The sequence below is a fragment of the Acomys minous genome (assembly GCF_964271855.1).
Source record: "Acomys minous genome assembly, chromosome: 1".
Lineage (NCBI taxonomy): Eukaryota > Metazoa > Chordata > Mammalia > Rodentia > Muridae > Acomys > Acomys minous.
This window is the reverse complement of record NC_140483.1, coordinates 143,208,230-143,220,841: the sequence shown is the minus strand read 5'-3', so window position 1 is coordinate 143,220,841 and position 12,612 is coordinate 143,208,230.

The window sequence follows — 12,612 nt, the reverse complement described above, 5'->3', positions numbered from 1 at the left end:
AAGCATTGTATTGAGCACTACTTAGCCAAGCGCTGCTACCATTACTTGAGAAACTCACACTCAGCCCTACTTCCTCTTTCTCAGATAGTGTACAAAATGAACACACTGGCTCCTCTTTCTTCTAGGTTGTAGGTGTGGAAGATGGAGGTGATATAAAGTTTGAAGGTAGAGTAAACATGTCTGCTATTCATCTACTTGGCCTTGAAAAAGGCTTTAGAAAACTTTTCTTTTTAACAAACTATATAAAAGACTACCAAATTTAAACAGCTTCGAACAAATATGATGAAGAGGAAATGGGAATTATGGAAGCTACCAGAAGGAAGATTTTGATTATTAATAAAAAACATCCTAATGTTTGTGATATAATACAGCAGATGGTAGAGGATCCTTGAAGTGAAATTGAATAGTTCCTGGTTGTAAAGAATCCTCAGCAAGTAATTAACTCATCTAAGTTATTTCATAGGCAGTGTGGTATCAGGGTTACAACTCAGTGAGAATTATAAAGTGTTAGCTCCGTTTCCATCCTAGGAACCGAGAGTCTCTGCTCACACATTTGGGATGACTTCCCTCTGAAGCTATATGGCATAGAGTAAGATTCTTACTTTTACTTTTGAATTTTAAAAAAAAGTCTCTCAGGCCTCCGCTGTACACCCCCAGGCCCTGGCTTCCCTCTGCTTGCCCTCCTTTCTCGCATTTGTCCCTTTGTTCCCTGTAGCCAGTTTCATTTCTCCTTTCACCCACGCATGCGTACAGGACTTTGTGTAACTATATATAATCCAGGAAGCACAACTGAGAAAAAGATATGATGTTTGTCTTTCTGAAATTGGCTTAACTTTCTTAATATGTTATCTTCAGTTGCATCCTTTTTTTTTTCTTCTTCCTGCAGACAACATATCTTCATTTTTCTTTAGGGCAGGAAACTTCATTGGGTGTACATTGTACGTTTTCTGTATCTATTCCTCTGGTTTTGTATTCCTAGGTCAGTTCTATAACGGCCGTTGGGAACAGTGTTATAACAATAACGTAGATACTCAAATATCTATGGGCTCTTCTAAAAATAAAATTTAATTTACTTAAAACATATAAAACTGCTCATGTTTTAAATTCTTTTGTATCAGCTTTAGAACGTTGTTATCTAAAGATTTATCTATTTTATCTAAATTGCCAGTTAATTGGTGCAGTTTTTCTCCATGACATCATTTTTCTAACTGGTTTCTGTAGGACCTATAGTGGTGCCATTTTCTTTGTTCTGAGGGCTCCACTTTTTTCATCTCTCTTCTTCTGCCTCAGTCATGCATAGTGCTTATGATCTTATTCATCTTTTCAAGGAATCAGCCTATGGTCTGATTAATTCTCTATTGTATGTTTGTTTTCTGTTTCATTAATTTCTCCTCTTCAAATCTTATTTTGTATAGATAGAGGTCATTTATTTTTAGTTTATCTTTTACTCTAATATAAGCTTTCAGATCCATCTTCCTTTCAGTGCACTTTATCCAATTTTCATAAACCACATGTAATTATTACCATTCAATTCAGCATATATTTTAATATGTGTGGTCACTACTACTTTTTGACCTAGATGTGGTATTGATGGATATTATTTAATCTGCAAAAATCACAGAGTTATATATGTTCATTTGGCCGCAGGCAAAAATTTCCTTTAAGTCAAGTGATTCCCAATCTTCCTAATGCTGCAACCCTTTAATACAGTTCCTCATGTTGTGGTGACTCCACCAACCATAAATTTTTTAAAAAGTTTATTTATTTATTCATTATGTATAGTCTTTTGCCTGCATGTACACCTGAAGGCCAGAAGGCATCAGATCACATTATAGATGGTTGTGAGCCACCATGTGGTTGCTGGGACTTGAACTCAGGACCTCTGGAAGAACAGCCAGTGCCCTTAACCTCTGAGCCATCTCTCCAGCCCCCATAAAAATTATTTTTGTTGCTTCTTCATAACTAATATTTCTACTGTTATGAATCATAATTTAAATATCTGTGTTTTCTAATGTTTTAGGTGACCCTTGTGAAATGGCCATTTATCTCTCTAAGGGGTTTTAACCCACAGTTTGAGAACTGCTGCTTTAAGTCAATTTTTTTTATATATTTTAAGATTTTCCTACAGCATAGGGTGCATTAATCTTAGTTACTTCTCTTTGCCTGTGAAAAGAGCTATGTTGCATCTAATGGTATTCTTCAAATGTCAGACTGGAAGTGTTAATTACATTGTTTAGGTATCTTTTATTCTTAGTGATTTTTCCCTGTATATACAACCAATTATTATGTGAATTATGTTAATGCTTTCCATATTGGTGTTGATTATCTTTTTACTTTCATAAATTTTTGCGTTATGTATTTCAAAACCTGCTGAATACATACAAATTTAGAAATTGTCATATCTTGTTGGTAAAAATAATTTTTTTATTATTGACACAACAATCTTAAAATTCACCCAGACTAATATTTGTATAGCTCCATCAGCTTTTGATTATTGTTTGCATGTCTCTTATAACCTTTTACTATTCATATTTCTACATCTCTGTCTTAAGGATATGACTTTCAAAAGCAGCCATGAGTTGATTTTATATTTTAATTCAGATTTAGTAGTATTCAATACTCATAATTTTATAAGTGACATACACTCTTGAATTTATACCTTGGTGTGATAATTTGTCTTCTATTTGCTTTGTGTGTTCTGTTTCTTTTCCTTTTGCTTCCACTCTTTTGGATTGATGCAGTATTATTATTCAGGTTTCTTCACTACTTAATTTTTTCTCTTAGCCTTTGATGGCTAGCTTAACGATTAGAACACACAAACTTAATACTATCCTTGCTTCAGTGACAAGGTTAGGGGCTTCCAGTTGACTCCTTTCATTTGTCCACTCCTGTATGTTGTGTTCATCTACATATCTTTAGAATTCATAAGCCTAGGATCATCACTACACCAGAAATGCATGTGCTTTTACTCTTAGGCATTCTTTTCATTGGTCTTTGTTTTTGTGGTTCAGTGACTGCAGAAATAATAATAATTATTATCATCATATCTAATTATTTAACAATTACATTTAATCAAATTATTATTTTGAGCAACTTCCTTTCTGTGCAGATTTGCTGGTGATTCTCTTAGGATCTTTGATATCTAAAGTATTTTTACTCTGCTTTTATATTTTAGTAAATAAAACTTAAAACTTCAATTTAAATTCAAACTTGTGAAAGAATTAAGCAATAGAGCAACTGGAGTTGCAACAGCTAAGATGACTTGGATTCAGTTCCCAGCGCCTACATCAGTTAGCCTACAGCTGCTGCATCCCCAGTTCCCAGCGCCTACATCAGTTAGCCTACAGCTGCTGTATCCCCAGTTCCCAGCGCCTACATCAGTTAGCCTACAGCTGCTGTATTCCCAGTTCCCAGCGCCTACATCAGTTAGCCTACAGCTGCTGTATCCCCAGTTCCCAGCGCCTACATCAGTCAGCCTACAGCTGCTGTATTCCCAGTTCCCAGCGCCTACATCAGTTAGCCTACAGCTGCTGTATTCCCAGTTCCCAGCGCCTACATCAGTCAGCCTACAGCTGCTGTATTCCCAGTTCCCAGCGCCTACATCAGTTAGCCTACAGCTGCTGTAATCCCAGTTCCCAGCGCCTACATCAGTTAGCCTACAGCTGCTGTATTCCCAGTTCCCAGCGCCTACATCAGTTAGCCTACAGCTGCTGTATCCCCAGTTCCCAGCGCCTACATCAGTTAGCCTACAGCTGCTGTAATCCCAGTTCCCAGCGCCTACATCAGTTAGCCTACAGCTGCTGTAATCCCAGTTCCCAGCGCCTACATCAGTTAGCCTACAGCTGCTGTATTCGCAGTTCCCAGCGCCTACATCAGTTAGCCTACAGCTGCTGTAATCCCAGTTCCCAGCGCCTACATCAGTCAGCCTACAGCTGCTGTATTCCCAGTTCCCAGCGCCTACATCAGTTAGCCTACAGCTGCTGTATTCCCCAGTTCCCAGCGCCTACATCAGTTAGCCTACAGCTGCTGTATTCCCCAGTTCCCAGCGCCTACATCAGTTAGCCTACAGCTGCTGTATTCGCAGTTCCCAGCGCCTACATCAGTTAGCCTACAGCTGCTGTAATCCCAGTTCCCAGCGCCTACATCAGTTAGCCTACAGCTGCTGTAATCCCAGTTCCCAGCGCCTACATCAGTTAGCCTACAGCTGCTGTATTCGCAGTTCCCAGCGCCTACATCAGTTAGCCTACAGCTGCTGTATTCCCAGTTCCCAGCGCCTACATCAGTTAGCCTACAGCTGCTGTATTCCCCAGTTCCCAGCGCCTACATCAGTTAGCCTACAGCTGCTGTATTCCCAGTTCCCAGCGCCTACATCAGTTAGCCTACAGCTGCTGTAATCCCAGTTCCCAGCGCCTACATCAGTTAGCCTACAGCTGCTGTAATCCCAGTTCCCAGCGCCTACATCAGTTAGCCTACAGCTGCTGTATCCCAGTTCCCAGCGCCTACATCAGTTAGCCTACAGCTGCTGTATTCCCCAGTTCCCAGCACCTACATCAGTTAGCCTACAGCTGCTGTATTCCCAGTTCCCAGCGCCTACATCAGTTAGCCTACAGCTGCTGTAATCCTGGTTGCAGGGGTTCTGATGCCCTCTTCTGGCCTTTGAGAGTGCCTGCACTTACATGCACATAGCTACACAAAACCACACAGACAGGCATATACACAAAGAATTAAAAATAAAATAAATCCTTAAAGTAATAATACAAGAAGTCCCATCTTCTCACTTAGATTTACCCAGATGCTACTGTTTTATCACATTTTCTGTGTTTCTATTTGTGTGTATTATTTTTAAATGATTTGAGAGTAAGATATGACATGATGCCACCTTACTCCTGAATACTTCAAAGTACGTTTTCTAGAAACAAAAACGCCCTCCTAGAAGCCCATAGTGTATCTATAAAAATTCAAATTCTACATTAGAAATCTGCCCAAAAGTACCTCTAACAGCTCACACAGTGCAGCTCAATTTGCCTCTCCTGGGAGATACTCTTTCTTCTTTTTCATTATAGTACTATTTGGGGGGAAATGCAGTCCCATGACTTTATAGAAAGCTCCCAGTTTAGGTTAGTGCTTCTGCGTATTCTTTGAGAAAAGCACAGAAATGGTTATGTGTTCTCAGTGTCTCAGATCAGGAATCAGAAAATGTTAATTTAATCCATCTCTGGGGTGTCAGGTTCTGTCACCTGGTCAAATGGTGCCTGCAGAGTTTACCTATACTGTTAATTATTAACAATTAGTAATTAGTGATGCATAACAATATTTACAATTAATAAATATTTATAGGGAAAGCTTTGAGATGATGCACATATACTGTTTCCTAACAAACGTTCTCTCATTAACTTCACCCATTAATTGACTTTTTTTACTTGACTCGATTTCTACTATGATAGTTACCAAACAATACTTTTCTAAGTTCACTATTTATTATTTACTAGTTGGTATCCTATTTTTATGAGCCAACTTTTCATCACTATGCCTTCACTGGTTCAAATTCTATTCAAGGACTTATAGTCTACAATTGTACCTATTTGTTTTTGATGCCCTGATTGGCCAGGTTTGAACATGGGGTGTTGGAGACTACTGGAGGGTAGCAGGAAGGTCTTCAGGTTCGTCTTATGTACTCTAATACATGCTAAAGAGGTTTGAGCACTTGTTGTTGTTGTTGTTCACAGGACACTCTGGCTTGTCTTGGACTTCCATTGCTGAGGCCTACACTCTTCCATTTTTCTAATGGGATCTAGTTCCTTTTAGTGGAGAATAGTATTTTAGAAACCAAGATCCAACCACTGGATACATTTCCACCCATGTATCAGAGACTCTACCTCCCTTCGGCAAGAAGAGCTAGGAAATATATCCACATACACATCCGCACATCCACTCAATCTATATCTGCCTATCTGAGTTCATACTAGCACACCCCGTTCCAACCCAACACATTTCCATAATTGGAACTATAAAATCTGGCCTGATTACCTTCTCTATATTCGCTGATTTACTCAATCTCCCTGTAAGTGACCACTGCTGCTCCCTGTGGAGTCACTGGGTGAGAGCTGGAGAATAAATGCTTTGTGAATTGGGGGGGGGGTTGGGTTTCAGGCCCTGCTCGCCACTCAGCTGACTTCCTTTGTCAAAGGAACAGTACTCATGGCCTGCAGCAGGCCTGCCAATTTTCCTCAGATCCTGACGGTTAACCTATAATTCTTCCCTTAGTATAATTAAAATTAAAGTGTGATGCTGACAGGAATGGCACAGAGATAAAGCAATGTGGGTCCCACAAACCATTTCGTTTTTTATTTTTGCTTAGCTGAAGTCTCATGTGTGGGTTCTCTAAAGTTAATTATATTTTTAGGAATAGCAAGCTCAAGGAGAATTTGGATGTGTTACCCTGCTCTGCTAAGCCCTGGTGTTGCTGCAGCTGGCACACAGCATGCCTTTGGGTTCAGAAAGTTTAGAAAAGAAAAAGTGAGGGAAAACCTCCGAATTCTATAAAGTGCCATAGTTAGGAAGATGTGACATGTAAAAAAGGGGAAAGCTCAAAATATACCAGCCCAATCGCATAGGGGAAGCTGAAGGGAGCCTTCAGTTCTCCCAGCCAGCCTTCCATAAGCTCTCAATTAGGAATTCTACTGTTCGGCTTGAATGGCATCTCTTCCTGAACTCTTTCCCTGTACCTACCACACAATCCTTATAGTCTCAGCCCCACATCACATCAGAAATGTGCATGTTGTGTGTCACCAAAGTGAGCCAGGGGTGGCAAGAAGACAAAACCTACCCAGAACCTCATCTGAGGGTACAGGGTACAACAGCTGGAACAACCAGAGCTAACATACATGCCTGGTGCTCTCTATGCACCAAGAAGCTCTACATACTGCCCATGTTTTATGCTCTCTTTAGAATATGGCGCTATTGCTGTCATCCTTGCCTTTCAGGTAACAGACTCAGACAAACTGAGTCACTGCCCAGGGGTACTGCCGTTGGTGAACGGTTGTGTGGGTGTTTTCAGAGTAGGGAAACAAATCCTAGGAGCCTGGCTCCAGGAACCTTCTCAGGCTACTGTGAGAAAAGAACCCAAATCTCCCAATAGACACCTTCCCTCCAGGAATACTATTTGTCCACATGGAAGTTACCTTTCAGGAGCATGACACAAGGTGCTTAGGGAACCAGAGCTGGGGATAGAAAGGCAGACCCAGATGTTGTGTGACACTCTTCCTGAGGAGATGTGAAGTACTGTTTATTTACCCCACATAAGGGGTTTACAATGACAAAAATAAAGATGCTACCAAAGTTGAACTTAGTGGTTGAATCTTAATGGGATTATTTGCAGGAGCACAAGTGACTCAAAGATACTGGCATTACCAAAAGCCTACTTCAACATGGGGGACAGCTCATGAAAGCTGGAAGCTGGCACTCACTGCACAACTTGTACACAGCTAGGCACATTAGAGAGTGTCTCTTCCAGGCAGCTCAACTGATTTGAGAGCACCTTTGCACTAGGAGGGGCCTAGTGAATCTAGTCAGTTTCAGGTACTTCCTGAAGATATAGAATTGCTTACTTACTGAATTTTAATGAGGTTCCCTTAAGGATGTAATGTTTCACATTCCTTTAGATCATTCTATATCTGAATGAGCATTTCAAGACAGAATGTTACATCTTAGAGGCAATTTCTATGTAGACAGCACGGAGCTAGACAGAAAAATGAAAGACACTTTACAAAGGAGAATCTCTAAATACTTATATATTAAGTGAATTCCGAGGTAACTGCTTTTCTAGTAATGAAAATGTTGTGTCTCCTAAAATCAACAATTAATAAACTGGGATTCATGAAACTAAAAAGATTCTTCAAGGCAAAGGACACTGTCAAGAGAACAAAACAGCAACCTACAAATTGGGAAAAGATCTTAACCAATCCTACATCCCATAGATGTATATACAAAATATATAAAGAACTCAAAAAATTAAACACCAACAAACTACATAATACAATTTTAAAATGGGCTACATAACTAAACCAAGAATTCTCAACAAAGGAATCTCTAATGGCCAAGGAGCACTTAAAGAAATGCTCAACATCCTAAGTCATCAGAGAAATGCAAATCAAAACAACTCTGAGATTCCATCTTATGCCTGTCAGAATGACTAAGATAAAAAAAAAAAACTCAAGTGACAGCACATGCTGATGAGGATGGGGAACAAGAGGAAGACTCCTCCACTGCTGGTGGGAATGCAAACTTATACAACCACTTTCAAAATCAGTCTGGTGCTTTCTCAGAAAATTGGGAATAGATCTACCTCCAGACCCAGGTATACCACTTCTGGGCAGATACTCAAAGATACTCTACTATAAAACAAGGACACTTGTTTAACTGTTATCGTTTCAACTTTATTCATAATAGCCAGAAACTGGAGACAACCCAGATATCCCTCAACTGAAGAATGGATAAAGAAAATGTGGTATATGTACACAATGGAATGCTACTTGGCTGTTAAAAACAAAGAAATCATGAAATTTTCAGGCAAATGGATGGAACTAGAAGATCATCCTGAGTGAGGTAATCTAGTCACAAAAAGACATGCCCGGTATGTGCTCACTTATAAGTGTATACTATCTATATAGTACAGGATAACCATGCTACAATCCACAGACCCAAAGAAGATAAGTAACAAGGAAGGCCCAAGGGAGGATACTTGAATCTTACTTAGATAGGGAAATAGAATAGACACCAGAAGCAGATGAAGAGAGGGAACTTTAGGGAGAGGGTGTGGGGAGGGGAGTGAGGGTGGAGATCAGATGTGGGCAGAGTGGGGTTGGGAGGGAAGAAGGCTGGGAGGGAGAAGGGAAACCAAGGTGGGGACAGCTACACAAGCTAGAGATCTGTGGCTGGGTAGGCTTCTAGAAGGATATGGGGTGACTCTACCTAAGACTCCTAGCTGTGCTGGGAACATGGAGACTGAAGAAGCTACCTCCTAGCCGGGCAGGACTTCCAGTAGGGAGAGGGGACACCAACCCATCCACAAAATCTTCAACTCAAAATTTATCCTGCCTACAAGATGTGTAGGGATAAAGATGGAGCGGAGAGAGATTGAGGGAATAACCAATCAATGACTGGTCCAACTTGATAGCCCAACCCATAGCATAGAGTCAATCCTTGACACTATTAATGATACCCTGTTATGCTTGCAGACAGGAACCTAGCATAACTCCACCCAGCCGCAGATCAAAACAGATGCTGAGACCCACAGCCAACTACAAAGTGGAGGTCAGGGAGTCTTGTGTAAGTATCTGCAGCGGTGGATGATAGAAGGTTCCAGAGGGGACAAGAACTCCTCAAAAGACCAACAGAGTTGACTAACCTAGGCCCAGAAGGGCTTACAAAGACTGAAGCACTAACCAATGTAACTGATGGGCAGCTTGGTCTTCATGTGGGTGCCCTAGCAATTGGAGCAGGGGTTGTCTCTGACATGGACTCTGTTGCCTGCTTTTAGATCCTTTCTCCTAACCAAGCTACCTTGTCTGGCCTCAATGGAAAAGGATATGCTTAGTTCTGATGCAACTCAGGTGGGTTTGTATCGGGGAAACTCCCCTTTTCTGAGGAGAAGGGGAGCGGGGGATGGGGGAAGAGAGTGGAAAGGTGAGACCAGGTGGAGAGGAGGGAGGTGCCTGGGATTGGGATGTAAAAGGAATAAATAAAAAATAAAATAAAACTAATCTTCCAATGCTTAAAAAAGAGAGAGTATGTGTTGTGTCTCTCTGTGTCAAAAATAAAAGATATGCTATGTCTACTCAATGCATCATAACACTTTAACTTAGGCATTTTCTAAGATTTCTTTTTCAGAATTAGATAGCTTTGGGGCAGTATGTTGAAAAGTTTTTAAGTTAGATAATTAGGTGAATCCCTTCCAGGGCACAGGACTATACTATGTAGTTTTTCATTTCAGAATATTGTCTGTCCTGGAGTTGGTATATTCATTAGCTGTACTATATTGACTTTAATCATGTAAGCAAAACTATACAATACCTCCTTGAGTTGGTTAATACCAGCTAAGAATATTGTTATAATTTATACCCCAGCATACTTCCTATGTTGTTTTCAAAGAGTCCAAATTATATGTTGCTAAATATTTAAAGGGGTTGAGTGGAAGCCTGAGTTGGCTGGGGCCATATTCTTGTTCATTCCACTATTGTCCTTTAATCCCTTATGGACAGATACACCAAACAGCTAAAGATAGAATAGGTCACAGCAAGTTACAATGAGCCTGAATGTTAACATCTTCTAACAGACCTGTGAAATCTTGTTCCTATCCTTAGAAATGTTTCTTAGTAAACTGGGCAATTTTTATGGATGTAATGCTATGGTTTACATGTGTCATGTCATTCCCCCAAAACACAAATGTGTTGGGAACTGAGCACCCTAATTCATGGAATGATGGTATTTGTGACTGATACCATTAAGTGGTAACTAGGATTAGAAGAAGCCATTGAGAGTTAGGACCTTACAGTGTCATTTGTGATTTTATAAAGACAGAAAAGGCAGTCTGTGATGCACACTTACACTATTTTTCCAGCTGATGCCCTCTACCATGTTTTAATGCACCAATTATGCCCCTAACAGATATTGAGTGAATGCCAGCATGCTGTTCTTAGACAACTTAGCCTGTAGAGCCATAACCAAAAAAATCTTGTGCTTTTTATGAATTACTCAGTTGTAGTGTTCTTTGATAGACACAGAAAGTTGGCTAACACGAGTAACAAAAAGAGGTGTTGAGGCAAGCACAAGCCCGTTGACATCTTATGTCTCCCTTAAACATGGGAATTTGTGAGTGTATGGCCTTGTGAATAAACAGACAACTGGACAAGAGTCTCAGCACTTCCCAAGTCTAGTTCAGTTTCTCTGAGTGCTGTGATCATGTCATAAATCAGCATAGTTTAGATGAAGGGTTAACCAAGGTGTCTCTGTCTCCAGGGAGGTCACAGTCTAATTGGTAAATATGTGGCACAACCAATGGGTGGAATGACCTTTCAAGCAGTCACTCTAGAGATATTGGTCACATTCTAAGTACTGTTTAATTCTTCTTGAGGCTTCTCTTTGTCAAACCATCTCCACAACCACTACTACCATCACCACCACCACCACCACCACCACCACCACCACCATCACCACCACCACCACCACCACCACCACCACCACCACTATCACCACCACCACCACCACCACCACTAATATCATCACCACCACCACCATCATCATTTTACCCCCCAGTATCACCATGATCATCACTGCCAACATTACTAGAATTAGCAATTGCTATACTTCTAATGTATCTAATTCTACTCAGACCTTTGCCTGCAAATTTTTCTTTCTTTTTTATAATACCTTTGGATTTAACTCTCTTTGGAGCCCAGATGCATATTTTTAAAATGTTTATTTCTATATGGTCTAACATGTGCATTGGAAGCAGTGAGGAAAAAATCAGTTAATTCCAACTCAGTCTGCCACATTTCTGGCTTTCTCCCATAAAAATGCTCTTATGCATTTAGTACGCCTTTGGTGATGCTTAGGGGCTCTTGCCACCATAAGCCCCCAAACTTTTGCCCTCGTTGAAGCTTAAATTCATTCAGGAAAAAAAACACACTAGGCTTTTTATGTCACAAAAAAATAATCTTTTGCATATATCACTAATTCTTTTAATAATCACAAAACCTTGTGAAGGAGATGCTATTGTTTTCTCCATTTTGTAAAGGGAGAAACTGAGCCATACAGAGACCAGCTTATCTGCCCAAAGTGGCATAGTCATCAGCAAAGATAGGGTACAAACTCAGGCTGAGGTCAGGGTTTAGCATCACTGTATATGGACCTCTTTATTATTTTTCTGTTGCAGAAACAAAATATATGACAAAGGAAACTTCTAAAGAAAATGGTCAATTTGGACTCACAGTCTGAGGGAGTACAGTCCACCACTGTGGGGGATACTGTGAAGTGGCTGGCCACATTGCATCTGAAGTCAGAATGCAGAGAGATGAACGCTGCTCGCCTGGAATTCTTGCCTTTTTTCTCATTTTATTTAGTCTGTAAACCCATCCCACATTTAGAACGAATTCCTTCCTCAGTTCAACTTCTCTGGGAATCCCTGGGAGAGGTGTATCTCCCAGGTGATTCTGAAATCTAGTCAAATTGACAATGAAAGCCCATTACAGTGGGTTCTCTCAATGTAAATCTGTGCCGAGAGCACAGTGGGCTCTTGATAATTATTTGTCAAGTAATTAATGAATAGTGATGCTATAGCCCACCAGCCACTGCTGTCTTCTAGTATATTCTGAGTTTCTTGAGGATATGAACATGTCTTTCATGACTTAGTGTCTAGAATGCCAAGCATAAACCTGCATGAAGAACTCTCTTTGTACAGTGTTGAACACTGTGACAAATTTTTAGTAATTTCACTTTCATTTTGTCTTACTTTTTTCTACCATTGGAAGACTCTGAAGGTTTGACATTGACCACCATGCTCAAAGCTGTGGGAAATAGTTGATGCTGAGGAGTCCGTTGACCGGGGCTCTGTTT